The 23,619-nt window shown below is 44.3% G+C and overlaps 73 non-coding genes across 73 annotated transcripts; all 73 read right to left on the bottom strand.

Annotated features, from left to right (window-relative positions):
* Positions 1-34: 34 nt before the first annotated feature.
* Positions 35-153, bottom strand: LOC139195485 (5S ribosomal RNA). The gene has a single exon (XR_011580307.1). It is a non-coding gene; the product is annotated as a 5S ribosomal RNA (ribosomal RNA).
* Positions 154-357: 204 nt separating this feature from the next.
* Positions 358-476, bottom strand: LOC139195484 (5S ribosomal RNA). The gene has a single exon (XR_011580306.1). It is a non-coding gene; the product is annotated as a 5S ribosomal RNA (ribosomal RNA).
* A 204-nt stretch (positions 477-680) lies between these two features.
* Positions 681-799, bottom strand: LOC139195483 (5S ribosomal RNA). Its single transcript, XR_011580305.1, has one exon. It is a non-coding gene; the product is annotated as a 5S ribosomal RNA (ribosomal RNA).
* A 204-nt stretch (positions 800-1,003) lies between these two features.
* Positions 1,004-1,122, bottom strand: LOC139195482 (5S ribosomal RNA). The gene has a single exon (XR_011580304.1). It is a non-coding gene; the product is annotated as a 5S ribosomal RNA (ribosomal RNA).
* Positions 1,123-1,327: 205 nt separating this feature from the next.
* On the bottom strand, positions 1,328-1,446 carry LOC139195480 (5S ribosomal RNA). Its single transcript, XR_011580302.1, has one exon. It is a non-coding gene; the product is annotated as a 5S ribosomal RNA (ribosomal RNA).
* Positions 1,447-1,650: 204 nt separating this feature from the next.
* LOC139195479 (5S ribosomal RNA) lies at positions 1,651-1,769 on the bottom strand. The gene has a single exon (XR_011580301.1). It is a non-coding gene; the product is annotated as a 5S ribosomal RNA (ribosomal RNA).
* Positions 1,770-1,974: 205 nt separating this feature from the next.
* On the bottom strand, positions 1,975-2,093 carry LOC139195478 (5S ribosomal RNA). The gene has a single exon (XR_011580300.1). It is a non-coding gene; the product is annotated as a 5S ribosomal RNA (ribosomal RNA).
* A 205-nt stretch (positions 2,094-2,298) lies between these two features.
* On the bottom strand, positions 2,299-2,417 carry LOC139195477 (5S ribosomal RNA). Its single transcript, XR_011580299.1, has one exon. It is a non-coding gene; the product is annotated as a 5S ribosomal RNA (ribosomal RNA).
* Positions 2,418-2,621: 204 nt separating this feature from the next.
* LOC139195476 (5S ribosomal RNA) lies at positions 2,622-2,740 on the bottom strand. The gene has a single exon (XR_011580298.1). It is a non-coding gene; the product is annotated as a 5S ribosomal RNA (ribosomal RNA).
* Positions 2,741-2,945: 205 nt separating this feature from the next.
* Positions 2,946-3,064, bottom strand: LOC139195632 (5S ribosomal RNA). Its single transcript, XR_011580455.1, has one exon. It is a non-coding gene; the product is annotated as a 5S ribosomal RNA (ribosomal RNA).
* A 205-nt stretch (positions 3,065-3,269) lies between these two features.
* On the bottom strand, positions 3,270-3,388 carry LOC139195475 (5S ribosomal RNA). Its single transcript, XR_011580297.1, has one exon. It is a non-coding gene; the product is annotated as a 5S ribosomal RNA (ribosomal RNA).
* Positions 3,389-3,593: 205 nt separating this feature from the next.
* Positions 3,594-3,712, bottom strand: LOC139195474 (5S ribosomal RNA). The gene has a single exon (XR_011580296.1). It is a non-coding gene; the product is annotated as a 5S ribosomal RNA (ribosomal RNA).
* Positions 3,713-3,917: 205 nt separating this feature from the next.
* Positions 3,918-4,036, bottom strand: LOC139195473 (5S ribosomal RNA). The gene has a single exon (XR_011580295.1). It is a non-coding gene; the product is annotated as a 5S ribosomal RNA (ribosomal RNA).
* Positions 4,037-4,240: 204 nt separating this feature from the next.
* On the bottom strand, positions 4,241-4,359 carry LOC139195472 (5S ribosomal RNA). The gene has a single exon (XR_011580294.1). It is a non-coding gene; the product is annotated as a 5S ribosomal RNA (ribosomal RNA).
* A 205-nt stretch (positions 4,360-4,564) lies between these two features.
* LOC139195471 (5S ribosomal RNA) lies at positions 4,565-4,683 on the bottom strand. The gene has a single exon (XR_011580293.1). It is a non-coding gene; the product is annotated as a 5S ribosomal RNA (ribosomal RNA).
* Positions 4,684-4,888: 205 nt separating this feature from the next.
* LOC139195469 (5S ribosomal RNA) lies at positions 4,889-5,007 on the bottom strand. Its single transcript, XR_011580291.1, has one exon. It is a non-coding gene; the product is annotated as a 5S ribosomal RNA (ribosomal RNA).
* A 205-nt stretch (positions 5,008-5,212) lies between these two features.
* LOC139195468 (5S ribosomal RNA) lies at positions 5,213-5,331 on the bottom strand. The gene has a single exon (XR_011580290.1). It is a non-coding gene; the product is annotated as a 5S ribosomal RNA (ribosomal RNA).
* Positions 5,332-5,535: 204 nt separating this feature from the next.
* LOC139195467 (5S ribosomal RNA) lies at positions 5,536-5,654 on the bottom strand. Its single transcript, XR_011580289.1, has one exon. It is a non-coding gene; the product is annotated as a 5S ribosomal RNA (ribosomal RNA).
* Positions 5,655-5,858: 204 nt separating this feature from the next.
* Positions 5,859-5,977, bottom strand: LOC139195466 (5S ribosomal RNA). Its single transcript, XR_011580288.1, has one exon. It is a non-coding gene; the product is annotated as a 5S ribosomal RNA (ribosomal RNA).
* A 204-nt stretch (positions 5,978-6,181) lies between these two features.
* LOC139195465 (5S ribosomal RNA) lies at positions 6,182-6,300 on the bottom strand. Its single transcript, XR_011580287.1, has one exon. It is a non-coding gene; the product is annotated as a 5S ribosomal RNA (ribosomal RNA).
* A 204-nt stretch (positions 6,301-6,504) lies between these two features.
* LOC139195464 (5S ribosomal RNA) lies at positions 6,505-6,623 on the bottom strand. Its single transcript, XR_011580286.1, has one exon. It is a non-coding gene; the product is annotated as a 5S ribosomal RNA (ribosomal RNA).
* Positions 6,624-6,827: 204 nt separating this feature from the next.
* On the bottom strand, positions 6,828-6,946 carry LOC139195463 (5S ribosomal RNA). The gene has a single exon (XR_011580285.1). It is a non-coding gene; the product is annotated as a 5S ribosomal RNA (ribosomal RNA).
* A 204-nt stretch (positions 6,947-7,150) lies between these two features.
* On the bottom strand, positions 7,151-7,269 carry LOC139195462 (5S ribosomal RNA). Its single transcript, XR_011580284.1, has one exon. It is a non-coding gene; the product is annotated as a 5S ribosomal RNA (ribosomal RNA).
* A 204-nt stretch (positions 7,270-7,473) lies between these two features.
* Positions 7,474-7,592, bottom strand: LOC139195461 (5S ribosomal RNA). The gene has a single exon (XR_011580283.1). It is a non-coding gene; the product is annotated as a 5S ribosomal RNA (ribosomal RNA).
* A 204-nt stretch (positions 7,593-7,796) lies between these two features.
* LOC139195636 (5S ribosomal RNA) lies at positions 7,797-7,915 on the bottom strand. The gene has a single exon (XR_011580459.1). It is a non-coding gene; the product is annotated as a 5S ribosomal RNA (ribosomal RNA).
* A 204-nt stretch (positions 7,916-8,119) lies between these two features.
* Positions 8,120-8,238, bottom strand: LOC139195460 (5S ribosomal RNA). Its single transcript, XR_011580282.1, has one exon. It is a non-coding gene; the product is annotated as a 5S ribosomal RNA (ribosomal RNA).
* A 204-nt stretch (positions 8,239-8,442) lies between these two features.
* LOC139195458 (5S ribosomal RNA) lies at positions 8,443-8,561 on the bottom strand. Its single transcript, XR_011580280.1, has one exon. It is a non-coding gene; the product is annotated as a 5S ribosomal RNA (ribosomal RNA).
* Positions 8,562-8,765: 204 nt separating this feature from the next.
* LOC139195457 (5S ribosomal RNA) lies at positions 8,766-8,884 on the bottom strand. Its single transcript, XR_011580279.1, has one exon. It is a non-coding gene; the product is annotated as a 5S ribosomal RNA (ribosomal RNA).
* Positions 8,885-9,088: 204 nt separating this feature from the next.
* LOC139195456 (5S ribosomal RNA) lies at positions 9,089-9,207 on the bottom strand. The gene has a single exon (XR_011580278.1). It is a non-coding gene; the product is annotated as a 5S ribosomal RNA (ribosomal RNA).
* Positions 9,208-9,411: 204 nt separating this feature from the next.
* LOC139195455 (5S ribosomal RNA) lies at positions 9,412-9,530 on the bottom strand. Its single transcript, XR_011580277.1, has one exon. It is a non-coding gene; the product is annotated as a 5S ribosomal RNA (ribosomal RNA).
* Positions 9,531-9,734: 204 nt separating this feature from the next.
* LOC139195454 (5S ribosomal RNA) lies at positions 9,735-9,853 on the bottom strand. Its single transcript, XR_011580276.1, has one exon. It is a non-coding gene; the product is annotated as a 5S ribosomal RNA (ribosomal RNA).
* A 204-nt stretch (positions 9,854-10,057) lies between these two features.
* On the bottom strand, positions 10,058-10,176 carry LOC139195453 (5S ribosomal RNA). The gene has a single exon (XR_011580275.1). It is a non-coding gene; the product is annotated as a 5S ribosomal RNA (ribosomal RNA).
* A 204-nt stretch (positions 10,177-10,380) lies between these two features.
* Positions 10,381-10,499, bottom strand: LOC139195452 (5S ribosomal RNA). Its single transcript, XR_011580274.1, has one exon. It is a non-coding gene; the product is annotated as a 5S ribosomal RNA (ribosomal RNA).
* A 204-nt stretch (positions 10,500-10,703) lies between these two features.
* Positions 10,704-10,822, bottom strand: LOC139195451 (5S ribosomal RNA). The gene has a single exon (XR_011580273.1). It is a non-coding gene; the product is annotated as a 5S ribosomal RNA (ribosomal RNA).
* A 204-nt stretch (positions 10,823-11,026) lies between these two features.
* On the bottom strand, positions 11,027-11,145 carry LOC139195450 (5S ribosomal RNA). Its single transcript, XR_011580272.1, has one exon. It is a non-coding gene; the product is annotated as a 5S ribosomal RNA (ribosomal RNA).
* A 204-nt stretch (positions 11,146-11,349) lies between these two features.
* LOC139195449 (5S ribosomal RNA) lies at positions 11,350-11,468 on the bottom strand. Its single transcript, XR_011580271.1, has one exon. It is a non-coding gene; the product is annotated as a 5S ribosomal RNA (ribosomal RNA).
* Positions 11,469-11,672: 204 nt separating this feature from the next.
* Positions 11,673-11,791, bottom strand: LOC139195447 (5S ribosomal RNA). The gene has a single exon (XR_011580269.1). It is a non-coding gene; the product is annotated as a 5S ribosomal RNA (ribosomal RNA).
* A 204-nt stretch (positions 11,792-11,995) lies between these two features.
* Positions 11,996-12,114, bottom strand: LOC139195446 (5S ribosomal RNA). The gene has a single exon (XR_011580268.1). It is a non-coding gene; the product is annotated as a 5S ribosomal RNA (ribosomal RNA).
* Positions 12,115-12,318: 204 nt separating this feature from the next.
* LOC139195445 (5S ribosomal RNA) lies at positions 12,319-12,437 on the bottom strand. The gene has a single exon (XR_011580267.1). It is a non-coding gene; the product is annotated as a 5S ribosomal RNA (ribosomal RNA).
* A 204-nt stretch (positions 12,438-12,641) lies between these two features.
* On the bottom strand, positions 12,642-12,760 carry LOC139195444 (5S ribosomal RNA). Its single transcript, XR_011580266.1, has one exon. It is a non-coding gene; the product is annotated as a 5S ribosomal RNA (ribosomal RNA).
* A 204-nt stretch (positions 12,761-12,964) lies between these two features.
* Positions 12,965-13,083, bottom strand: LOC139195443 (5S ribosomal RNA). The gene has a single exon (XR_011580265.1). It is a non-coding gene; the product is annotated as a 5S ribosomal RNA (ribosomal RNA).
* Positions 13,084-13,287: 204 nt separating this feature from the next.
* Positions 13,288-13,406, bottom strand: LOC139195442 (5S ribosomal RNA). Its single transcript, XR_011580264.1, has one exon. It is a non-coding gene; the product is annotated as a 5S ribosomal RNA (ribosomal RNA).
* A 204-nt stretch (positions 13,407-13,610) lies between these two features.
* On the bottom strand, positions 13,611-13,729 carry LOC139195441 (5S ribosomal RNA). Its single transcript, XR_011580263.1, has one exon. It is a non-coding gene; the product is annotated as a 5S ribosomal RNA (ribosomal RNA).
* Positions 13,730-13,933: 204 nt separating this feature from the next.
* On the bottom strand, positions 13,934-14,052 carry LOC139195440 (5S ribosomal RNA). Its single transcript, XR_011580262.1, has one exon. It is a non-coding gene; the product is annotated as a 5S ribosomal RNA (ribosomal RNA).
* A 204-nt stretch (positions 14,053-14,256) lies between these two features.
* LOC139195439 (5S ribosomal RNA) lies at positions 14,257-14,375 on the bottom strand. Its single transcript, XR_011580261.1, has one exon. It is a non-coding gene; the product is annotated as a 5S ribosomal RNA (ribosomal RNA).
* Positions 14,376-14,579: 204 nt separating this feature from the next.
* On the bottom strand, positions 14,580-14,698 carry LOC139195438 (5S ribosomal RNA). Its single transcript, XR_011580260.1, has one exon. It is a non-coding gene; the product is annotated as a 5S ribosomal RNA (ribosomal RNA).
* Positions 14,699-14,902: 204 nt separating this feature from the next.
* On the bottom strand, positions 14,903-15,021 carry LOC139195436 (5S ribosomal RNA). The gene has a single exon (XR_011580258.1). It is a non-coding gene; the product is annotated as a 5S ribosomal RNA (ribosomal RNA).
* A 204-nt stretch (positions 15,022-15,225) lies between these two features.
* On the bottom strand, positions 15,226-15,344 carry LOC139195435 (5S ribosomal RNA). The gene has a single exon (XR_011580257.1). It is a non-coding gene; the product is annotated as a 5S ribosomal RNA (ribosomal RNA).
* A 204-nt stretch (positions 15,345-15,548) lies between these two features.
* Positions 15,549-15,667, bottom strand: LOC139195434 (5S ribosomal RNA). The gene has a single exon (XR_011580256.1). It is a non-coding gene; the product is annotated as a 5S ribosomal RNA (ribosomal RNA).
* A 204-nt stretch (positions 15,668-15,871) lies between these two features.
* Positions 15,872-15,990, bottom strand: LOC139195433 (5S ribosomal RNA). The gene has a single exon (XR_011580255.1). It is a non-coding gene; the product is annotated as a 5S ribosomal RNA (ribosomal RNA).
* Positions 15,991-16,194: 204 nt separating this feature from the next.
* LOC139195432 (5S ribosomal RNA) lies at positions 16,195-16,313 on the bottom strand. The gene has a single exon (XR_011580254.1). It is a non-coding gene; the product is annotated as a 5S ribosomal RNA (ribosomal RNA).
* A 205-nt stretch (positions 16,314-16,518) lies between these two features.
* Positions 16,519-16,637, bottom strand: LOC139195431 (5S ribosomal RNA). Its single transcript, XR_011580253.1, has one exon. It is a non-coding gene; the product is annotated as a 5S ribosomal RNA (ribosomal RNA).
* Positions 16,638-16,842: 205 nt separating this feature from the next.
* Positions 16,843-16,961, bottom strand: LOC139195430 (5S ribosomal RNA). Its single transcript, XR_011580252.1, has one exon. It is a non-coding gene; the product is annotated as a 5S ribosomal RNA (ribosomal RNA).
* A 204-nt stretch (positions 16,962-17,165) lies between these two features.
* LOC139195429 (5S ribosomal RNA) lies at positions 17,166-17,284 on the bottom strand. The gene has a single exon (XR_011580251.1). It is a non-coding gene; the product is annotated as a 5S ribosomal RNA (ribosomal RNA).
* A 204-nt stretch (positions 17,285-17,488) lies between these two features.
* Positions 17,489-17,607, bottom strand: LOC139195428 (5S ribosomal RNA). Its single transcript, XR_011580250.1, has one exon. It is a non-coding gene; the product is annotated as a 5S ribosomal RNA (ribosomal RNA).
* A 204-nt stretch (positions 17,608-17,811) lies between these two features.
* Positions 17,812-17,930, bottom strand: LOC139195427 (5S ribosomal RNA). Its single transcript, XR_011580249.1, has one exon. It is a non-coding gene; the product is annotated as a 5S ribosomal RNA (ribosomal RNA).
* A 204-nt stretch (positions 17,931-18,134) lies between these two features.
* On the bottom strand, positions 18,135-18,253 carry LOC139195425 (5S ribosomal RNA). Its single transcript, XR_011580247.1, has one exon. It is a non-coding gene; the product is annotated as a 5S ribosomal RNA (ribosomal RNA).
* Positions 18,254-18,457: 204 nt separating this feature from the next.
* On the bottom strand, positions 18,458-18,576 carry LOC139195424 (5S ribosomal RNA). Its single transcript, XR_011580246.1, has one exon. It is a non-coding gene; the product is annotated as a 5S ribosomal RNA (ribosomal RNA).
* Positions 18,577-18,780: 204 nt separating this feature from the next.
* On the bottom strand, positions 18,781-18,899 carry LOC139195423 (5S ribosomal RNA). Its single transcript, XR_011580245.1, has one exon. It is a non-coding gene; the product is annotated as a 5S ribosomal RNA (ribosomal RNA).
* A 204-nt stretch (positions 18,900-19,103) lies between these two features.
* LOC139195606 (5S ribosomal RNA) lies at positions 19,104-19,222 on the bottom strand. The gene has a single exon (XR_011580429.1). It is a non-coding gene; the product is annotated as a 5S ribosomal RNA (ribosomal RNA).
* Positions 19,223-19,425: 203 nt separating this feature from the next.
* Positions 19,426-19,544, bottom strand: LOC139195422 (5S ribosomal RNA). The gene has a single exon (XR_011580244.1). It is a non-coding gene; the product is annotated as a 5S ribosomal RNA (ribosomal RNA).
* A 204-nt stretch (positions 19,545-19,748) lies between these two features.
* Positions 19,749-19,867, bottom strand: LOC139195421 (5S ribosomal RNA). The gene has a single exon (XR_011580243.1). It is a non-coding gene; the product is annotated as a 5S ribosomal RNA (ribosomal RNA).
* Positions 19,868-20,071: 204 nt separating this feature from the next.
* LOC139195420 (5S ribosomal RNA) lies at positions 20,072-20,190 on the bottom strand. Its single transcript, XR_011580242.1, has one exon. It is a non-coding gene; the product is annotated as a 5S ribosomal RNA (ribosomal RNA).
* A 204-nt stretch (positions 20,191-20,394) lies between these two features.
* Positions 20,395-20,513, bottom strand: LOC139195419 (5S ribosomal RNA). Its single transcript, XR_011580241.1, has one exon. It is a non-coding gene; the product is annotated as a 5S ribosomal RNA (ribosomal RNA).
* A 204-nt stretch (positions 20,514-20,717) lies between these two features.
* On the bottom strand, positions 20,718-20,836 carry LOC139195418 (5S ribosomal RNA). The gene has a single exon (XR_011580240.1). It is a non-coding gene; the product is annotated as a 5S ribosomal RNA (ribosomal RNA).
* A 205-nt stretch (positions 20,837-21,041) lies between these two features.
* LOC139195417 (5S ribosomal RNA) lies at positions 21,042-21,160 on the bottom strand. The gene has a single exon (XR_011580239.1). It is a non-coding gene; the product is annotated as a 5S ribosomal RNA (ribosomal RNA).
* Positions 21,161-21,364: 204 nt separating this feature from the next.
* Positions 21,365-21,483, bottom strand: LOC139195416 (5S ribosomal RNA). The gene has a single exon (XR_011580238.1). It is a non-coding gene; the product is annotated as a 5S ribosomal RNA (ribosomal RNA).
* Positions 21,484-21,687: 204 nt separating this feature from the next.
* On the bottom strand, positions 21,688-21,806 carry LOC139195414 (5S ribosomal RNA). Its single transcript, XR_011580236.1, has one exon. It is a non-coding gene; the product is annotated as a 5S ribosomal RNA (ribosomal RNA).
* Positions 21,807-22,011: 205 nt separating this feature from the next.
* Positions 22,012-22,130, bottom strand: LOC139195413 (5S ribosomal RNA). The gene has a single exon (XR_011580235.1). It is a non-coding gene; the product is annotated as a 5S ribosomal RNA (ribosomal RNA).
* Positions 22,131-22,334: 204 nt separating this feature from the next.
* LOC139195412 (5S ribosomal RNA) lies at positions 22,335-22,453 on the bottom strand. Its single transcript, XR_011580234.1, has one exon. It is a non-coding gene; the product is annotated as a 5S ribosomal RNA (ribosomal RNA).
* Positions 22,454-22,658: 205 nt separating this feature from the next.
* On the bottom strand, positions 22,659-22,777 carry LOC139195411 (5S ribosomal RNA). Its single transcript, XR_011580233.1, has one exon. It is a non-coding gene; the product is annotated as a 5S ribosomal RNA (ribosomal RNA).
* Positions 22,778-22,981: 204 nt separating this feature from the next.
* Positions 22,982-23,100, bottom strand: LOC139195410 (5S ribosomal RNA). The gene has a single exon (XR_011580232.1). It is a non-coding gene; the product is annotated as a 5S ribosomal RNA (ribosomal RNA).
* A 204-nt stretch (positions 23,101-23,304) lies between these two features.
* Positions 23,305-23,423, bottom strand: LOC139195693 (5S ribosomal RNA). The gene has a single exon (XR_011580514.1). It is a non-coding gene; the product is annotated as a 5S ribosomal RNA (ribosomal RNA).
* Positions 23,424-23,619: the final 196 nt, after the last annotated feature.

Here is a 23,619-nt window from a genome sequence, read left to right as displayed (position 1 = left end):
ACCAAGAACTATGAAAATTAAAAAAGAGGTGGGGGGGATGCAACACGAGGACTTCCCAGGAGGTCACCCATCCTAGTACTACTCTCGCCCAAACTCGCTTAACTTCGGAGTTCTGATGGGATCCGGTGCATGTGAGTTGGTATGATCGCATCCGTTATTCTATGACTTGTAATTGTATATGACCATTCCTTTGGCCGTAACCTTTACGCGTGCGAACATCACACCGCCCCCACACGATCGCACGAAATTCATAAATGTTCATCAAGACCGTCCCTCGAATATTCAAAAAATATAATTAATAAATAAGCCGCTAACAATACGCAACCAAGAACTATGAAAATTAAAAAAGAGGTGGGGGGGATGCAACACGAGGACTTCCCAGGAGGTCACCCATCCTAGTACTACTCTCGCCCAAACTCGCTTAACTTCGGAGTTCTGATGGGATCCGGTGCATGTGAGTTGGTATGATCGCATCCGTTATTCTATGACTTGTAATTGTATATGACCATTCCTTTGGCCGTAACCTTTACGCGTGCGAACATCACACCGCCCCCACACGATCGCACGAAATTCATAAATGTTCATCAAGACCGTCCCTCGAATATTCAAAAAATATAATTAATAAATAAGCCGCTAACAATACGCAACCAAGAACTATGAAAATTAAAAAAGAGGTGGGGGGGATGCAACACGAGGACTTCCCAGGAGGTCACCCATCCTAGTACTACTCTCGCCCAAACTCGCTTAACTTCGGAGTTCTGATGGGATCCGGTGCATGTGAGTTGGTATGATCGCATCCGTTATTCTATGACTTGTAATTGTATATGACCATTCCTTTGGCCGTAACCTTTACGCGTGCGAACATCACACCGCCCCCACACGATCGCACGAAATTCATAAATGTTCATCAAGACCGTCCCTCGAATATTCAAAAAATATAATTAATAAATAAGCCGCTAACAATACGCAACCAAGAACTATGAAAATTAAAAAAGAGGTGGGGGGGATGCAACACGAGGACTTCCCAGGAGGTCACCCATCCTAGTACTACTCTCGCCCAAACTCGCTTAACTTCGGAGTTCTGATGGGATCCGGTGCATGTGAGTTGGTATGATCGCATCCGTTATTCTATGACTTGTAATTGTATATGACCATTCCTTTGGCCGTAACCTTTACGCGTGCGAACATCACACCGCCCCCACACGATCGCACGAAATTCATAAATGTTCATCAAGACCGTCCCTCGAATATTCAAAAAATATAATTAATAAATAAGCCGCTAACAATACGCAACCAAGAACTATGAAAATTAAAAAAGAGGTGGGGGGGGATGCAACACGAGGACTTCCCAGGAGGTCACCCATCCTAGTACTACTCTCGCCCAAACTCGCTTAACTTCGGAGTTCTGATGGGATCCGGTGCATGTGAGTTGGTATGATCGCATCCGTTATTCTATGACTTGTAATTGTATATGACCATTCCTTTGGCCGTAACCTTTACGCGTGCGAACATCACACCGCCCCCACACGATCGCACGAAATTCATAAATGTTCATCAAGACCGTCCCTCGAATATTCAAAAAATATAATTAATAAATAAGCCGCTAACAATACGCAACCAAGAACTATGAAAATTAAAAAAGAGGTGGGGGGGATGCAACACGAGGACTTCCCAGGAGGTCACCCATCCTAGTACTACTCTCGCCCAAACTCGCTTAACTTCGGAGTTCTGATGGGATCCGGTGCATGTGAGTTGGTATGATCGCATCCGTTATTCTATGACTTGTAATTGCATATGACCATTCCTTTGGCCGTAACCTTTACGCGTGCGAACATCACACCGCCCCCACACGATCGCACGAAATTCATAAATGTTCATCAAGACCGTCCCTCGAATATTCAAAAAATATAATTAATAAATAAGCCGCTAACAATACGCAACCAAGAACTATGAAAATTAAAAAAGAGGTGGGGGGGGATGCAACACGAGGACTTCCCAGGAGGTCACCCATCCTAGTACTACTCTCGCCCAAACTCGCTTAACTTCGGAGTTCTGATGGGATCCGGTGCATGTGAGTTGGTATGATCGCATCCGTTATTCTATGACTTGTAATTGTATATGACCATTCCTTTGGCCGTAACCTTTACGCGTGCGAACATCACACCGCCCCCACACGATCGCACGAAATTCATAAATGTTCATCAAGACCGTCCCTCGAATATTCAAAAAATATAATTAATAAATAAGCCGCTAACAATACGCAACCAAGAACTATGAAAATTAAAAAAGAGGTGGGGGGGGATGCAACACGAGGACTTCCCAGGAGGTCACCCATCCTAGTACTACTCTCGCCCAAACTCGCTTAACTTCGGAGTTCTGATGGGATCCGGTGCATGTGAGTTGGTATGATCGCATCCGTTATTCTATGACTTGTAATTGTATATGACCATTCCTTTGGCCGTAACCTTTACGCGTGCGAACATCACACCGCCCCCACACGATCGCACGAAATTCATAAATGTTCATCAAGACCGTCCCTCGAATATTCAAAAAATATAATTAATAAATAAGCCGCTAACAATACGCAACCAAGAACTATGAAAATTAAAAAAGAGGTGGGGGGGATGCAACACGAGGACTTCCCAGGAGGTCACCCATCCTAGTACTACTCTCGCCCAAACTCGCTTAACTTCGGAGTTCTGATGGGATCCGGTGCATGTGAGTTGGTATGATCGCATCCGTTATTCTATGACTTGTAATTGTATATGACCATTCCTTTGGCCGTAACCTTTACGCGTGCGAACATCACACCGCCCCCACACGATCGCACGAAATTCATAAATGTTCATCAAGACCGTCCCTCGAATATTCAAAAAATATAATTAATAAATAAGCCGCTAACAATACGCAACCAAGAACTATGAAAATTAAAAAAGAGGTGGGGGGGGATGCAACACGAGGACTTCCCAGGAGGTCACCCATCCTAGTACTACTCTCGCCCAAACTCGCTTAACTTCGGAGTTCTGATGGGATCCGGTGCATGTGAGTTGGTATGATGGCATCCGTTATTCTATGACTTGTAATTGTATATGACCATTCCTTTGGCCGTAACCTTTACGCGTGCGAACATCACACCGCCCCCACACGATCGCACGAAATTCATAAATGTTCATCAAGACCGTCCCTCGAATATTCAAAAAATATAATTAATAAATAAGCCGCTAACAATACGCAACCAAGAACTATGAAAATTAAAAAAGAGGTGGGGGGGGATGCAACACGAGGACTTCCCAGGAGGTCACCCATCCTAGTACTACTCTCGCCCAAACTCGCTTAACTTCGGAGTTCTGATGGGATCCGGTGCATGTGAGTTGGTATGATCGCATCCGTTATTCTATGACTTGTAATTGTATATGACCATTCCTTTGGCCGTAACCTTTACGCGTGCGAACATCACACCGCCCCCACACGATCGCACGAAATTCATAAATGTTCATCAAGACCGTCCCTCGAATATTCAAAAAATATAATTAATAAATAAGCCGCTAACAATACGCAACCAAGAACTATGAAAATTAAAAAAGAGGTGGGGGGGGATGCAACACGAGGACTTCCCAGGAGGTCACCCATCCTAGTACTACTCTCGCCCAAACTCGCTTAACTTCGGAGTTCTGATGGGATCCGGTGCATGTGAGTTGGTATGATCGCATCCGTTATTCTATGACTTGTAATTGTATATGACCATTCCTTTGGCCGTAACCTTTACGCGTGCGAACATCACACCGCCCCCACACGATCGCACGAAATTCATAAATGTTCATCAAGACCGTCCCTCGAATATTCAAAAAATATAATTAATAAATAAGCCGCTAACAATACGCAACCAAGAACTATGAAAATTAAAAAAGAGGTGGGGGGGGATGCAACACGAGGACTTCCCAGGAGGTCACCCATCCTAGTACTACTCTCGCCCAAACTCGCTTAACTTCGGAGTTCTGATGGGATCCGGTGCATGTGAGTTGGTATGATCGCATCCGTTATTCTATGACTTGTAATTGTATATGACCATTCCTTTGGCCGTAACCTTTACGCGTGCGAACATCACACCGCCCCCACACGATCGCACGAAATTCATAAATGTTCATCAAGACCGTCCCTCGAATATTCAAAAAATATAATTAATAAATAAGCCGCTAACAATACGCAACCAAGAACTATGAAAATTAAAAAAGAGGTGGGGGGGATGCAACACGAGGACTTCCCAGGAGGTCACCCATCCTAGTACTACTCTCGCCCAAACTCGCTTAACTTCGGAGTTCTGATGGGATCCGGTGCATGTGAGTTGGTATGATCGCATCCGTTATTCTATGACTTGTAATTGTATATGACCATTCCTTTGGCCGTAACCTTTACGCGTGCGAACATCACACCGCCCCCACACGATCGCACGAAATTCATAAATGTTCATCAAGACCGTCCCTCGAATATTCAAAAAATATAATTAATAAATAAGCCGCTAACAATACGCAACCAAGAACTATGAAAATTAAAAAAGAGGTGGGGGGGGATGCAACACGAGGACTTCCCAGGAGGTCACCCATCCTAGTACTACTCTCGCCCAAACTCGCTTAACTTCGGAGTTCTGATGGGATCCGGTGCATGTGAGTTGGTATGATCGCATCCGTTATTCTATGACTTGTAATTGTATATGACCATTCCTTTGGCCGTAACCTTTACGCGTGCGAACATCACACCGCCCCCACACGATCGCACGAAATTCATAAATGTTCATCAAGACCGTCCCTCGAATATTCAAAAAATATAATTAATAAATAAGCCGCTAACAATACGCAACCAAGAACTATGAAAATTAAAAAAGAGGTGGGGGGGGATGCAACACGAGGACTTCCCAGGAGGTCACCCATCCTAGTACTACTCTCGCCCAAACTCGCTTAACTTCGGAGTTCTGATGGGATCCGGTGCATGTGAGTTGGTATGATCGCATCCGTTATTCTATGACTTGTAATTGTATATGACCATTCCTTTGGCCGTAACCTTTACGCGTGCGAACATCACACCGCCCCCACACGATCGCACGAAATTCATAAATGTTCATCAAGACCGTCCCTCGAATATTCAAAAAATATAATTAATAAATAAGCCGCTAACAATACGCAACCAAGAACTATGAAAATTAAAAAAGAGGTGGGGGGGGATGCAACACGAGGACTTCCCAGGAGGTCACCCATCCTAGTACTACTCTCGCCCAAACTCGCTTAACTTCGGAGTTCTGATGGGATCCGGTGCATGTGAGTTGGTATGATCGCATCCGTTATTCTATGACTTGTAATTGTATATGACCATTCCTTTGGCCGTAACCTTTACGCGTGCGAACATCACACCGCCCCCACACGATCGCACGAAATTCATAAATGTTCATCAAGACCGTCCCTCGAATATTCAAAAAATATAATTAATAAATAAGCCGCTAACAATACGCAACCAAGAACTATGAAAATTAAAAAAGAGGTGGGGGGGATGCAACACGAGGACTTCCCAGGAGGTCACCCATCCTAGTACTACTCTCGCCCAAACTCGCTTAACTTCGGAGTTCTGATGGGATCCGGTGCATGTGAGTTGGTATGATCGCATCCGTTATTCTATGACTTGTAATTGTATATGACCATTCCTTTGGCCGTAACCTTTACGCGTGCGAACATCACACCGCCCCCACACGATCGCACGAAATTCATAAATGTTCATCAAGACCGTCCCTCGAATATTCAAAAAATATAATTAATAAATAAGCCGCTAACAATACGCAACCAAGAACTATGAAAATTAAAAAAGAGGTGGGGGGGATGCAACACGAGGACTTCCCAGGAGGTCACCCATCCTAGTACTACTCTCGCCCAAACTCGCTTAACTTCGGAGTTCTGATGGGATCCGGTGCATGTGAGTTGGTATGATCGCATCCGTTATTCTATGACTTGTAATTGTATATGACCATTCCTTTGGCCGTAACCTTTACGCGTGCGAACATCACACCGCCCCCACACGATCGCACGAAATTCATAAATGTTCATCAAGACCGTCCCTCGAATATTCAAAAAATATAATTAATAAATAAGCCGCTAACAATACGCAACCAAGAACTATGAAAATTAAAAAAGAGGTGGGGGGGATGCAACACGAGGACTTCCCAGGAGGTCACCCATCCTAGTACTACTCTCGCCCAAACTCGCTTAACTTCGGAGTTCTGATGGGATCCGGTGCATGTGAGTTGGTATGATCGCATCCGTTATTCTATGACTTGTAATTGTATATGACCATTCCTTTGGCCGTAACCTTTACGCGTGCGAACATCACACCGCCCCCACACGATCGCACGAAATTCATAAATGTTCATCAAGACCGTCCCTCGAATATTCAAAAAATATAATTAATAAATAAGCCGCTAACAATACGCAACCAAGAACTATGAAAATTAAAAAAGAGGTGGGGGGGATGCAACACGAGGACTTCCCAGGAGGTCACCCATCCTAGTACTACTCTCGCCCAAACTCGCTTAACTTCGGAGTTCTGATGGGATCCGGTGCATGTGAGTTGGTATGATCGCATCCGTTATTCTATGACTTGTAATTGTATATGACCATTCCTTTGGCCGTAACCTTTACGCGTGCGAACATCACACCGCCCCCACACGATCGCACGAAATTCATAAATGTTCATCAAGACCGTCCCTCGAATATTCAAAAAATATAATTAATAAATAAGCCGCTAACAATACGCAACCAAGAACTATGAAAATTAAAAAAGAGGTGGGGGGGATGCAACACGAGGACTTCCCAGGAGGTCACCCATCCTAGTACTACTCTCGCCCAAACTCGCTTAACTTCGGAGTTCTGATGGGATCCGGTGCATGTGAGTTGGTATGATCGCATCCGTTATTCTATGACTTGTAATTGTATATGACCATTCCTTTGGCCGTAACCTTTACGCGTGCGAACATCACACCGCCCCCACACGATCGCACGAAATTCATAAATGTTCATCAAGACCGTCCCTCGAATATTCAAAAAATATAATTAATAAATAAGCCGCTAACAATACGCAACCAAGAACTATGAAAATTAAAAAAGAGGTGGGGGGGATGCAACACGAGGACTTCCCAGGAGGTCACCCATCCTAGTACTACTCTCGCCCAAACTCGCTTAACTTCGGAGTTCTGATGGGATCCGGTGCATGTGAGTTGGTATGATCGCATCCGTTATTCTATGACTTGTAATTGTATATGACCATTCCTTTGGCCGTAACCTTTACGCGTGCGAACATCACACCGCCCCCACACGATCGCACGAAATTCATAAATGTTCATCAAGACCGTCCCTCGAATATTCAAAAAATATAATTAATAAATAAGCCGCTAACAATACGCAACCAAGAACTATGAAAATTAAAAAAGAGGTGGGGGGGATGCAACACGAGGACTTCCCAGGAGGTCACCCATCCTAGTACTACTCTCGCCCAAACTCGCTTAACTTCGGAGTTCTGATGGGATCCGGTGCATGTGAGTTGGTATGATCGCATCCGTTATTCTATGACTTGTAATTGTATATGACCATTCCTTTGGCCGTAACCTTTACGCGTGCGAACATCACACCGCCCCCACACGATCGCACGAAATTCATAAATGTTCATCAAGACCGTCCCTCGAATATTCAAAAAATATAATTAATAAATAAGCCGCTAACAATACGCAACCAAGAACTATGAAAATTAAAAAAGAGGTGGGGGGGATGCAACACGAGGACTTACCAGGAGGTCACCCATCCTAGTACTACTCTCGCCCAAACTCGCTTAACTTCGGAGTTCTGATGGGATCCGGTGCATGTGAGTTGGTATGATCGCATCCGTTATTCTATGACTTGTAATTGTATATGACCATTCCTTTGGCCGTAACCTTTACGCGTGCGAACATCACACCGCCCCCACACGATCGCACGAAATTCATAAATGTTCATCAAGACCGTCCCTCGAATATTCAAAAAATATAATTAATAAATAAGCCGCTAACAATACGCAACCAAGAACTATGAAAATTAAAAAAGAGGTGGGGGGGATGCAACACGAGGACTTCCCAGGAGGTCACCCATCCTAGTACTACTCTCGCCCAAACTCGCTTAACTTCGGAGTTCTGATGGGATCCGGTGCATGTGAGTTGGTATGATCGCATCCGTTATTCTATGACTTGTAATTGTATATGACCATTCCTTTGGCCGTAACCTTTACGCGTGCGAACATCACACCGCCCCCACACGATCGCACGAAATTCATAAATGTTCATCAAGACCGTCCCTCGAATATTCAAAAAATATAATTAATAAATAAGCCGCTAACAATACGCAACCAAGAACTATGAAAATTAAAAAAGAGGTGGGGGGGATGCAACACGAGGACTTCCCAGGAGGTCACCCATCCTAGTACTACTCTCGCCCAAACTCGCTTAACTTCGGAGTTCTGATGGGATCCGGTGCATGTGAGTTGGTATGATCGCATCCGTTATTCTATGACTTGTAATTGTATATGACCATTCCTTTGGCCGTAACCTTTACGCGTGCGAACATCACACCGCCCCCACACGATCGCACGAAATTCATAAATGTTCATCAAGACCGTCCCTCGAATATTCAAAAAATATAATTAATAAATAAGCCGCTAACAATACGCAACCAAGAACTATGAAAATTAAAAAAGAGGTGGGGGGGATGCAACACGAGGACTTCCCAGGAGGTCACCCATCCTAGTACTACTCTCGCCCAAACTCGCTTAACTTCGGAGTTCTGATGGGATCCGGTGCATGTGAGTTGGTATGATCGCATCCGTTATTCTATGACTTGTAATTGTATATGACCATTCCTTTGGCCGTAACCTTTACGCGTGCGAACATCACACCGCCCCCACACGATCGCACGAAATTCATAAATGTTCATCAAGACCGTCCCTCGAATATTCAAAAAATATAATTAATAAATAAGCCGCTAACAATACGCAACCAAGAACTATGAAAATTAAAAAAGAGGTGGGGGGGATGCAACACGAGGACTTCCCAGGAGGTCACCCATCCTAGTACTACTCTCGCCCAAACTCGCTTAACTTCGGAGTTCTGATGGGATCCGGTGCATGTGAGTTGGTATGATCGCATCCGTTATTCTATGACTTGTAATTGTATATGACCATTCCTTTGGCCGTAACCTTTACGCGTGCGAACATCACACCGCCCCCACACGATCGCACGAAATTCATAAATGTTCATCAAGACCGTCCCTCGAATATTCAAAAAATATAATTAATAAATAAGCCGCTAACAATACGCAACCAAGAACTATGAAAATTAAAAAAGAGGTGGGGGGGATGCAACACGAGGACTTCCCAGGAGGTCACCCATCCTAGTACTACTCTCGCCCAAACTCGCTTAACTTCGGAGTTCTGATGGGATCCGGTGCATGTGAGTTGGTATGATCGCATCCGTTATTCTATGACTTGTAATTGTATATGACCATTCCTTTGGCCGTAACCTTTACGCGTGCGAACATCACACCGCCCCCACACGATCGCACGAAATTCATAAATGTTCATCAAGACCGTCCCTCGAATATTCAAAAAATATAATTAATAAATAAGCCGCTAACAATACGCAACCAAGAACTATGAAAATTAAAAAAGAGGTGGGGGGGATGCAACACGAGGACTTCCCAGGAGGTCACCCATCCTAGTACTACTCTCGCCCAAACTCGCTTAACTTCGGAGTTCTGATGGGATCCGGTGCATGTGAGTTGGTATGATCGCATCCGTTATTCTATGACTTGTAATTGTATATGACCATTCCTTTGGCCGTAACCTTTACGCGTGCGAACATCACACCGCCCCCACACGATCGCACGAAATTCATAAATGTTCATCAAGACCGTCCCTCGAATATTCAAAAAATATAATTAATAAATAAGCCGCTAACAATACGCAACCAAGAACTATGAAAATTAAAAAAGAGGTGGGGGGGATGCAACACGAGGACTTCCCAGGAGGTCACCCATCCTAGTACTACTCTCGCCCAAACTCGCTTAACTTCGGAGTTCTGATGGGATCCGGTGCATGTGAGTTGGTATGATCGCATCCGTTATTCTATGACTTGTAATTGTATATGACCATTCCTTTGGCCGTAACCTTTACGCGTGCGAACATCACACCGCCCCCACACGATCGCACGAAATTCATAAATGTTCATCAAGACCGTCCCTCGAATATTCAAAAAATATAATTAATAAATAAGCCGCTAACAATACGCAACCAAGAACTATGAAAATTAAAAAAGAGGTGGGGGGGATGCAACACGAGGACTTCCCAGGAGGTCACCCATCCTAGTACTACTCTCGCCCAAACTCGCTTAACTTCGGAGTTCTGATGGGATCCGGTGCATGTGAGTTGGTATGATCGCATCCGTTATTCTATGACTTGTAATTGTATATGACCATTCCTTTGGCCGTAACCTTTACGCGTGCGAACATCACACCGCCCCCACACGATCGCACGAAATTCATAAATGTTCATCAAGACCGTCCCTCGAATATTCAAAAAATATAATTAATAAATAAGCCGCTAACAATACGCAACCAAGAACTATGAAAATTAAAAAAGAGGTGGGGGGGATGCAACACGAGGACTTCCCAGGAGGTCACCCATCCTAGTACTACTCTCGCCCAAACTCGCTTAACTTCGGAGTTCTGATGGGATCCGGTGCATGTGAGTTGGTATGATCGCATCCGTTATTCTATGACTTGTAATTGTATATGACCATTCCTTTGGCCGTAACCTTTACGCGTGCGAACATCACACCGCCCCCACACGATCGCACGAAATTCATAAATGTTCATCAAGACCGTCCCTCGAATATTCAAAAAATATAATTAATAAATAAGCCGCTAACAATACGCAACCAAGAACTATGAAAATTAAAAAAGAGGTGGGGGGGATGCAACACGAGGACTTCCCAGGAGGTCACCCATCCTAGTACTACTCTCGCCCAAACTCGCTTAACTTCGGAGTTCTGATGGGATCCGGTGCATGTGAGTTGGTATGATCGCATCCGTTATTCTATGACTTGTAATTGTATATGACCATTCCTTTGGCCGTAACCTTTACGCGTGCGAACATCACACCGCCCCCACACGATCGCACGAAATTCATAAATGTTCATCAAGACCGTCCCTCGAATATTCAAAAAATATAATTAATAAATAAGCCGCTAACAATACGCAACCAAGAACTATGAAAATTAAAAAAGAGGTGGGGGGGATGCAACACGAGGACTTCCCAGGAGGTCACCCATCCTAGTACTACTCTCGCCCAAACTCGCTTAACTTCGGAGTTCTGATGGGATCCGGTGCATGTGAGTTGGTATGATCGCATCCGTTATTCTATGACTTGTAATTGTATATGACCATTCCTTTGGCCGTAACCTTTACGCGTGCGAACATCACACCGCCCCCACACGATCGCACGAAATTCATAAATGTTCATCAAGACCGTCCCTCGAATATTCAAAAAATATAATTAATAAATAAGCCGCTAACAATACGCAACCAAGAACTATGAAAATTAAAAAAGAGGTGGGGGGGATGCAACACGAGGACTTCCCAGGAGGTCACCCATCCTAGTACTACTCTCGCCCAAACTCGCTTAACTTCGGAGTTCTGATGGGATCCGGTGCATGTGAGTTGGTATGATCGCATCCGTTATTCTATGACTTGTAATTGTATATGACCATTCCTTTGGCCGTAACCTTTACGCGTGCGAACATCACACCGCCCCCACACGATCGCACGAAATTCATAAATGTTCATCAAGACCGTCCCTCGAATATTCAAAAAATATAATTAATAAATAAGCCGCTAACAATACGCAACCAAGAACTATGAAAATTAAAAAAGAGGTGGGGGGGATGCAACACGAGGACTTCCCAGGAGGTCACCCATCCTAGTACTACTCTCGCCCAAACTCGCTTAACTTCGGAGTTCTGATGGGATCCGGTGCATGTGAGTTGGTATGATCGCATCCGTTATTCTATGACTTGTAATTGTATATGACCATTCCTTTGGCCGTAACCTTTACGCGTGCGAACATCACACCGCCCCCACACGATCGCACGAAATTCATAAATGTTCATCAAGACCGTCCCTCGAATATTCAAAAAATATAATTAATAAATAAGCCGCTAACAATACGCAACCAAGAACTATGAAAATTAAAAAAGAGGTGGGGGGGATGCAACACGAGGACTTCCCAGGAGGTCACCCATCCTAGTACTACTCTCGCCCAAACTCGCTTAACTTCGGAGTTCTGATGGGATCCGGTGCATGTGAGTTGGTATGATCGCATCCGTTATTCTATGACTTGTAATTGTATATGACCATTCCTTTGGCCGTAACCTTTACGCGTGCGAACATCACACCGCCCCCACACGATCGCACGAAATTCATAAATGTTCATCAAGACCGTCCCTCGAATATTCAAAAAATATAATTAATAAATAAGCCGCTAACAATACGCAACCAAGAACTATGAAAATTAAAAAAGAGGTGGGGGGGATGCAACACGAGGACTTCCCAGGAGGTCACCCATCCTAGTACTACTCTCGCCCAAACTCGCTTAACTTCGGAGTTCTGATGGGATCCGGTGCATGTGAGTTGGTATGATCGCATCCGTTATTCTATGACTTGTAATTGTATATGACCATTCCTTTGGCCGTAACCTTTACGCGTGCGAACATCACACCGCCCCCACACGATCGCACGAAATTCATAAATGTTCATCAAGACCGTCCCTCGAATATTCAAAAAATATAATTAATAAATAAGCCGCTAACAATACGCAACCAAGAACTATGAAAATTAAAAAAGAGGTGGGGGGGATGCAACACGAGGACTTCCCAGGAGGTCACCCATCCTAGTACTACTCTCGCCCAAACTCGCTTAACTTCGGAGTTCTGATGGGATCCGGTGCATGTGAGTTGGTATGATCGCATCCGTTATTCTATGACTTGTAATTGTATATGACCATTCCTTTGGCCGTAACCTTTACGCGTGCGAACATCACACCGCCCCCACACGATCGCACGAAATTCATAAATGTTCATCAAGACCGTCCCTCGAATATTCAAAAAATATAATTAATAAATAAGCCGCTAACAATACGCAACCAAGAACTATGAAAATTAAAAAAGAGGTGGGGGGGATGCAACACGAGGACTTCCCAGGAGGTCACCCATCCTAGTACTACTCTCGCCCAAACTCGCTTAACTTCGGAGTTCTGATGGGATCCGGTGCATGTGAGTTGGTATGATCGCATCCGTTATTCTATGACTTGTAATTGTATATGACCATTCCTTTGGCCGTAACCTTTACGCGTGCGAACATCACACCGCCCCCACACGATCGCACGAAATTCATAAATGTTCATCAAGACCGTCCCTCGAATATTCAAAAAATATAATTAATAAATAAGCCGCTAACAATACGCAACCAAGAACTATGAAAATTAAAAAAGAGGTGGGGGGGATGCAACACGAGGACTTCCCAGGAGGTCACCCATCCTAGTACTACTCTCGCCCAAACTCGCTTAACTTCGGAGTTCTGATGGGATCCGGTGCATGTGAGTTGGTATGATCGCATCCGTTATTCTATGACTTGTAATTGTATATGACCATTCCTTTGGCCGTAACCTTTACGCGTGCGAACATCACACCGCCCCCACACGATCGCACGAAATTCATAAATGTTCATCAAGACCGTCCCTCGAATATTCAAAAAATATAATTAATAAATAAGCCGCTAACAATACGCAACCAAGAACTATGAAAATTAAAAAAGAGGTGGGGGGGATGCAACACGAGGACTTCCCAGGAGGTCACCCATCCTAGTACTACTCTCGCCCAAACTCGCTTAACTTCGGAGTTCTGATGGGATCCGGTGCATGTGAGTTGGTATGATCGCATCCGTTATTCTATGACTTGTAATTGTATATGACCATTCCTTTGGCCGTAACCTTTACGCGTGCGAACATCACACCGCCCCCACACGATCGCACGAAATTCATAAATGTTCATCAAGACCGTCCCTCGAATATTCAAAAAATATAATTAATAAATAAGCCGCTAACAATACGCAACCAAGAACTATGAAAATTAAAAAAGAGGTGGGGGGGATGCAACACGAGGACTTCCCAGGAGGTCACCCATCCTAGTACTACTCTCGCCCAAACTCGCTTAACTTCGGAGTTCTGATGGGATCCGGTGCATGTGAGTTGGTATGATCGCATCCGTTATTCTATGACTTGTAATTGTATATGACCATTCCTTTGGCCGTAACCTTTACGCGTGCGAACATCACACCGCCCCCACACGATCGCACGAAATTCATAAATGTTCATCAAGACCGTCCCTCGAATATTCAAAAAATATAATTAATAAATAAGCCGCTAACAATACGCAACCAAGAACTATGAAAATTAAAAAAGAGGTGGGGGGGATGCAACACGAGGACTTCCCAGGAGGTCACCCATCCTAGTACTACTCTCGCCCAAACTCGCTTAACTTCGGAGTTCTGATGGGATCCGGTGCATGTGAGTTGGTATGATCGCATCCGTTATTCTATGACTTGTAATTGTATATGACCATTCCTTTGGCCGTAACCTTTACGCGTGCGAACATCACACCGCCCCCACACGATCGCACGAAATTCATAAATGTTCATCAAGACCGTCCCTCGAATATTCAAAAAATATAATTAATAAATAAGCCGCTAACAATACGCAACCAAGAACTATGAAAATTAAAAAAGAGGTGGGGGGGATGCAACACGAGGACTTCCCAGGAGGTCACCCATCCTAGTACTACTCTCGCCCAAACTCGCTTAACTTCGGAGTTCTGATGGGATCCGGTGCATGTGAGTTGGTATGATCGCATCCGTTATTCTATGACTTGTAATTGTATATGACCATTCCTTTGGCCGTAACCTTTACGCGTGCGAACATCACACCGCCCCCACACGATCGCACGAAATTCATAAATGTTCATCAAGACCGTCCCTCGAATATTCAAAAAATATAATTAATAAATAAGCCGCTAACAATACGCAACCAAGAACTATGAAAATTAAAAAAGAGGTGGGGGGGATGCAACACGAGGACTTCCCAGGAGGTCACCCATCCTAGTACTACTCTCGCCCAAACTCGCTTAACTTCGGAGTTCTGATGGGATCCGGTGCATGTGAGTTGGTATGATCGCATCCGTTATTCTATGACTTGTAATTGTATATGACCATTCCTTTGGCCGTAACCTTTACGCGTGCGAACATCACACCGCCCCCACACGATCGCACGAAATTCATAAATGTTCATCAAGACCGTCCCTCGAATATTCAAAAAATATAATTAATAAATAAGCCGCTAACAATACGCAACCAAGAACTATGAAAATTAAAAAAGAGGTGGGGGGGATGCAACACGAGGACTTCCCAGGAGGTCACCCATCCTAGTACTACTCTCGCCCAAACTCGCTTAACTTCGGAGTTCTGATGGGATCCGGTGCATGTGAGTTGGTATGATCGCATCCGTTATTCTATGACTTGTAATTGTATATGACCATTCCTTTGGCCGTAACCTTTACGCGTGCGAACATCACACCGCCCCCACACGATCGCACGAAATTCATAAATGTTCATCAAGACCGTCCCTCGAATATTCAAAAAATATAATTAATAAATAAGCCGCTAACAATACGCAACCAAGAACTATGAAAATTAAAAAAGAGGTGGGGGGGATGCAACACGAGGACTTCCCAGGAGGTCACCCATCCTAGTACTACTCTCGCCCAAACTCGCTTAACTTCGGAGTTCTGATGGGATCCGGTGCATGTGAGTTGGTATGATCGCATCCGTTATTCTATGACTTGTAATTGTATATGACCATTCCTTTGGCCGTAACCTTTACGCGTGCGAACATCACACCGCCCCCACACGATCGCACGAAATTCATAAATGTTCATCAAGACCGTCCCTCGAATATTCAAAAAATATAATTAATAAATAAGCCGCTAACAATACGCAACCAAGAACTATGAAAATTAAAAAAGAGGTGGGGGGGATGCAACACGAGGACTTCCCAGGAGGTCACCCATCCTAGTACTACTCTCGCCCAAACTCGCTTAACTTCGGAGTTCTGATGGGATCCGGTGCATGTGAGTTGGTATGATCGCATCCGTTATTCTATGACTTGTAATTGTATATGACCATTCCTTTGGCCGTAACCTTTACGCGTGCGAACATCACACCGCCCCCACACGATCGCACGAAATTCATAAATGTTCATCAAGACCGTCCCTCGAATATTCAAAAAATATAATTAATAAATAAGCCGCTAACAATACGCAACCAAGAACTATGAAAATTAAAAAAGAGGTGGGGGGGGATGCAACACGAGGACTTCCCAGGAGGTCACCCATCCTAGTACTACTCTCGCCCAAACTCGCTTAACTTCGGAGTTCTGATGGGATCCGGTGCATGTGAGTTGGTATGATCGCATCCGTTATTCTATGACTTGTAATTGTATATGACCATTCCTTTGGCCGTAACCTTTACGCGTGCGAACATCACACCGCCCCCACACGATCGCACGAAATTCATAAATGTTCATCAAGACCGTCCCTCGAATATTCAAAAAATATAATTAATAAATAAGCCGCTAACAATACGCAACCAAGAACTATGAAAATTAAAAAAGAGGTGGGGGGGGATGCAACACGAGGACTTCCCAGGAGGTCACCCATCCTAGTACTACTCTCGCCCAAACTCGCTTAACTTCGGAGTTCTGATGGGATCCGGTGCATGTGAGTTGGTATGATCGCATCCGTTATTCTATGACTTGTAATTGTATATGACCATTCCTTTGGCCGTAACCTTTACGCGTGCGAACATCACACCGCCCCCACACGATCGCACGAAATTCATAAATGTTCATCAAGACCGTCCCTCGAATATTCAAAAAATATAATTAATAAATAAGCCGCTAACAATACGCAACCAAGAACTATGAAAATTAAAAAAGAGGTGGGGGGGATGCAACACGAGGACTTCCCAGGAGGTCACCCATCCTAGTACTACTCTCGCCCAAACTCGCTTAACTTCGGAGTTCTGATGGGATCCGGTGCATGTGAGTTGGTATGATCGCATCCGTTATTCTATGACTTGTAATTGTATATGACCATTCCTTTGGCCGTAACCTTTACGCGTGCGAACATCACACCGCCCCCACACGATCGCACGAAATTCATAAATGTTCATCAAGACCGTCCCTCGAATATTCAAAAAATATAATTAATAAATAAGCCGCTAACAATACGCAACCAAGAACTATGAAAATTAAAAAAGAGGTGGGGGGGATGCAACACGAGGACTTCCCAGGAGGTCACCCATCCTAGTACTACTCTCGCCCAAACTCGCTTAACTTCGGAGTTCTGATGGGATCCGGTGCATGTGAGTTGGTATGATCGCATCCGTTATTCTATGACTTGTAATTGTATATGACCATTCCTTTGGCCGTAACCTTTACGCGTGCGAACATCACACCGCCCCCACACGATCGCACGAAATTCATAAATGTTCATCAAGACCGTCCCTCGAATATTCAAAAAATATAATTAATAAATAAGCCGCTAACAATACGCAACCAAGAACTATGAAAATTAAAAAAGAGGTGGGGGGGATGCAACACGAGGACTTCCCAGGAGGTCACCCATCCTAGTACTACTCTCGCCCAAACTCGCTTAACTTCGGAGTTCTGATGGGATCCGGTGCATGTGAGTTGGTATGATCGCATCCGTTATTCTATGACTTGTAATTGTATATGACCATTCCTTTGGCCGTAACCTTTACGCGTGCGAACATCACACCGCCCCCACACGATCGCACGAAATTCATAAATGTTCATCAAGACCGTCCCTCGAATATTCAAAAAATATAATTAATAAATAAGCCGCTAACAATACGCAACCAAGAACTATGAAAATTAAAAAAGAGGTGGGGGGGATGCAACACGAGGACTTCCCAGGAGGTCACCCATCCTAGTACTACTCTCGCCCAAACTCGCTTAACTTCGGAGTTCTGATGGGATCCGGTGCATGTGAGTTGGTATGATCGCATCCGTTATTCTATGACTTGTAATTGTATATGACCATTCCTTTGGCCGTAACCTTTACGCGTGCGAACATCACACCGCCCCCACACGATCGCACGAAATTCATAAATGTTCATCAAGACCGTCCCTCGAATATTCAAAAAATATAATTAATAAATAAGCCGCTAACAATACGCAACCAAGAACTATGAAAATTAAAAAAGAGGTGGGGGGGATGCAACACGAGGACTTCCCAGGAGGTCACCCATCCTAGTACTACTCTCGCCCAAACTCGCTTAACTTCGGAGTTCTGATGGGATCCGGTGCATGTGAGTTGGTATGATCGCATCCGTTATTCTATGACTTGTAATTGTATATGACCATTCCTTTGGCCGTAACCTTTACGCGTGCGAACATCACACCGCCCCCACACGATCGCACGAAATTCATAAATGTTCATCAAGACCGTCCCTCGAATATTCAAAAAATATAATTAATAAATAAGCCGCTAACAATACGCAACCAAGAACTATGAAAATTAAAAAAGAGGTGGGGGGGATGCAACACGAGGACTTCCCAGGAGGTCACCCATCCTAGTACTACTCTCGCCCAAACTCGCTTAACTTCGGAGTTCTGATGGGATCCGGTGCATGTGAGTTGGTATGATCGCATCCGTTATTCTATGACTTGTAATTGTATATGACCATTCCTTTGGCCGTAACCTTTACGCGTGCGAACATCACACCGCCCCCACACGATCGCACGAAATTCATAAATGTTCATCAAGACCGTCCCTCGAATATTCAAAAAATATAATTAATAAATAAGCCGCTAACAATACGCAACCAAGAACTATGAAAATTAAAAAAGAGGTGGGGGGGATGCAACACGAGGACTTCCCAGGAGGTCACCCATCCTAGTACTACTCTCGCCCAAACTCGCTTAACTTCGAAGTTCTGATGGGATCCGGTGCATGTGAGTTGGTATGATCGCATCCGTTATTCTATGACTTGTAATTGTATATGACCATTCCTTTGGCCGTAACCTTTACGCGTGCGAACATCACACCGCCCCCACACGATCGCACGAAATTCATAAATGTTCATCAAGACCGTCCCTCGAATATTCAAAAAATATAATTAATAAATAAGCCGCTAACAATACGCAACCAAGAACTATGAAAATTAAAAAGAGGTGGGGGGGATGCAACACGAGGACTTCCCAGGAGGTCACCCATCCTAGTACTACTCTCGCCCAAACTCGCTTAACTTCGGAGTTCTGATGGGATCCGGTGCATGTGAGTTGGTATGATCGCATCCGTTATTCTATGACTTGTAATTGTATATGACCATTCCTTTGGCCGTAACCTTTACGCGTGCGAACATCACACCGCCCCCACACGATCGCACGAAATTCATAAATGTTCATCAAGACCGTCCCTCGAATATTCAAAAAATATAATTAATAAATAAGCCGCTAACAATACGCAACCAAGAACTATGAAAATTAAAAAAGAGGTGGGGGGGATGCAACACGAGGACTTCCCAGGAGGTCACCCATCCTAGTACTACTCTCGCCCAAACTCGCTTAACTTCGGAGTTCTGATGGGATCCGGTGCATGTGAGTTGGTATGATCGCATCCGTTATTCTATGACTTGTAATTGTATATGACCATTCCTTTGGCCGTAACCTTTACGCGTGCGAACATCACACCGCCCCCACACGATCGCACGAAATTCATAAATGTTCATCAAGACCGTCCCTCGAATATTCAAAAAATATAATTAATAAATAAGCCGCTAACAATACGCAACCAAGAACTATGAAAATTAAAAAAGAGGTGGGGGGGATGCAACACGAGGACTTCCCAGGAGGTCACCCATCCTAGTACTACTCTCGCCCAAACTCGCTTAACTTCGGAGTTCTGATGGGATCCGGTGCATGTGAGTTGGTATGATCGCATCCGTTATTCTATGACTTGTAATTGTATATGACCATTCCTTTGGCCGTAACCTTTACGCGTGCGAACATCACACCGCCCCCACACGATCGCACGAAATTCATAAATGTTCATCAAGACCGTCCCTCGAATATTCAAAAAATATAATTAATAAATAAGCCGCTAACAATACGCAACCAAGAACTATGAAAATTAAAAAAGAGGTGGGGGGGATGCAACACGAGGACTTCCCAGGAGGTCACCCATCCTAGTACTACTCTCGCCCAAACTCGCTTAACTTCGGAGTTCTGATGGGATCCGGTGCATGTGAGTTGGTATGATCGCATCCGTTATTCTATGACTTGTAATTGTATATGACCATTCCTTTGGCCGTAACCTTTACGCGTGCGAACATCACACCGCCCCCACACGATCGCACGAAATTCATAAATGTTCATCAAGACCGTCCCTCGAATATTCAAAAAATATAATTAATAAATAAGCCGCTAACAATACGCAACCAAGAACTATGAAAATTAAAAAAGAGGTGGGGGGGATGCAACACGAGGACTTCCCAGGAGGTCACCCATCCTAGTACTACTCTCGCCCAAACTCGCTTAACTTCGGAGTTCTGATGGGATCCGGTGCATGTGAGTTGGTATGATCGCATCCGTTATTCTATGACTTGTAATTGTATATGACCATTCCTTTGGCCGTAACCTTTACGCGTGCGAACATCACACCGCCCCCACACGATCGCACGAAATTCATAAATGTTCATCAAGACCGTCCCTCGAATATTCAAAAAATATAATTAATAAATAAGCCGCTAACAATACGCAACCAAGAACTATGAAAATTAAAAAAGAGGTGGGGGGGGATGCAACACGAGGACTTCCCAGGAGGTCACCCATCCTAGTACTACTCTCGCCCAAACTCGCTTAACTTCGGAGTTCTGATGGGATCCGGTGCATGTGAGTTGGTATGATCGCATCCGTTATTCTATGACTTGTAATTGTATATGACCATTCCTTTGGCCGTAACCTTTACGCGTGCGAACATCACACCGCCCCCACACGATCGCACGAAATTCATAAATGTTCATCAAGACCGTCCCTCGAATATTCAAAAAATATAATTAATAAATAAGCCGCTAACAATACGCAACCAAGAACTATGAAAATTAAAAAAGAGGTGGGGGGGATGCAACACGAGGACTTCCCAGGAGGTCACCCATCCTAGTACTACTCTCGCCCAAACTCGCTTAACTTCGGAGTTCTGATGGGATCCGGTGCATGTGAGTTGGTATGATCGCATCCGTTATTCTATGACTTGTAATTGTATATGACCATTCCTTTGGCCGTAACCTTTACGCGTGCGAACATCACACCGCCCCCACACGATCGCACGAAATTCATAAATGTTCATCAAGACCGTCCCTCGAATATTCAAAAAATATAATTAATAAATAAGCCGCTAACAATACGCAACCAAGAACTATGAAAATTAAAAAAGAGGTGGGGGGGATGCAACACGAGGACTTCCCAGGAGGTCACCCATCCTAGTACTACTCTCGCCCAAACTCGCTTAACTTCGGAGTTCTGATGGGATCCGGTGCATGTGAGTTGGTATGATCGCATCCGTTATTCTATGACTTGTAATTGTATATGACCATTCCTTTGGCCGTAACCTTTACGCGTGCGAACATCACACCGCCCCCACACGATCGCACGAAATTCATAAATGTTCATCAAGACCGTCCCTCGAATATTCAAAAAATATAATTAATAAATAAGCCGCTAACAATACGCAACCAAGAACTATGAAAATTAAAAAAGAGGTGGGGGGGGATGCAACACGAGGACTTCCCAGGAGGTCACCCATCCTAGTACTACTCTCGCCCAAACTCGCTTAACTTCGGAGTTCTGATGGGATCCGGTGCATGTGAGTTGGTATGATCGCATCCGTTATTCTATGACTTGTAATTGTATATGACCATTCCTTTGGCCGTAACCTTTACGCGTGCGAACATCACACCGCCCCCACACGATCGCACGAAATTCATAAATGTTCATCAAGACCGTCCCTCGAATATTCAAAAAATATAATTAATAAATAAGCCGCTAACAATACGCAACCAAGAACTATGAAAATTAAAAAAGAGGTGGGGGGGATGCAACACGAGGACTTCCCAGGAGGTCACCCATCCTAGTACTACTCTCGCCCAAACTCGCTTAACTTCGGAGTTCTGATGGGATCCGGTGCATGTGAGTTGGTATGATCGCATCCGTTATTCTATGACTTGTAATTGTATATGACCATTCCTTTGGCCGTAACCTTTACCGCGTGCGAACATCACACCGCCCCCACACGATCGCACGAAATTCATAAATGTTCATCAAGACCGTCCCTCGAATATTCAAAAAATATAATTAATAAATAAGCCGCTAACAATACGCAACCAAGAACTATGAAAATTAAAAAAGAGGTGGGGGGGATGCAACACGAGGACTTCCCAGGAGGTCACCCATCCTAGTACTACTCTCGCCCAAACTCGCTTAACTTCGGAGTTCTGATGGGATCCGGTGCATGTGAGTTGGTATGATCGCATCCGTTATTCTATGACTTGTAATTGTATATGACCATTCCTTTGGCCGTAACCTTTACGCGTGCGAACATCACACCGCCCCCACACGATCGCACGAAATTCATAAATGTTCATCAAGACCGTCCCTCGAATATTCAAAAAATATAATTAATAAATAAGCCGCTAACAATACGCAACCAAGAACTATGAAAATTAAAAAAGAGGTGGGGGGGATGCAACACGAGGACTTCCCAGGAGGTCACCCATCCTAGTACTACTCTCGCCCAAACTCGCTTAACTTCGGAGTTCTGATGGGATCCGGTGCATGTGAGTTGGTATGATCGCATCCGTTATTCTATGACTTGTAATTGTATATGACCATTCCTTTGGCCGTAACCTTTACGCGTGCGAACATCACACCGCCCCCACACGATCGCACGAAATTCATAAATGTTCATCAAGACCGTCCCTCGAATATTCAAAAAATATAATTAATAAATAAGCCGCTAACAATACGCAACCAAGAACTATGAAAATTAAAAAAGAGGTGGGGGGGATGCAACACGAGGACTTCCCAGGAGGTCACCCATCCTAGTACTACTCTCGCCCAAACTCGCTTAACTTCGGAGTTCTGATGGGATCCGGTGCATGTGAGTTGGTATGATCGCATCCGTTATTCTATGACTTGTAATTGTATATGACCATTCCTTTGGCCGTAACCTTTACGCGTGCGAACATCACACCGCCCCCACACGATCGCACGAAATTCATAAATGTTCATCAAGACCGTCCCTCGAATATTCAAAAAATATAATTAATAAATAAGCCGCTAACAATACGCAACCAAGAACTATGAAAATTAAAAAAG

The sequence above is a fragment of the Malus domestica genome, chromosome 04 (assembly GCF_042453785.1).
Source record: "Malus domestica chromosome 04, GDT2T_hap1".
NCBI classification, from domain to species: domain Eukaryota; kingdom Viridiplantae; phylum Streptophyta; class Magnoliopsida; order Rosales; family Rosaceae; genus Malus; species Malus domestica.
Note: the sequence above shows the minus strand (reverse complement) of the source record. Positions and strands in the feature narration are given on the sequence as shown.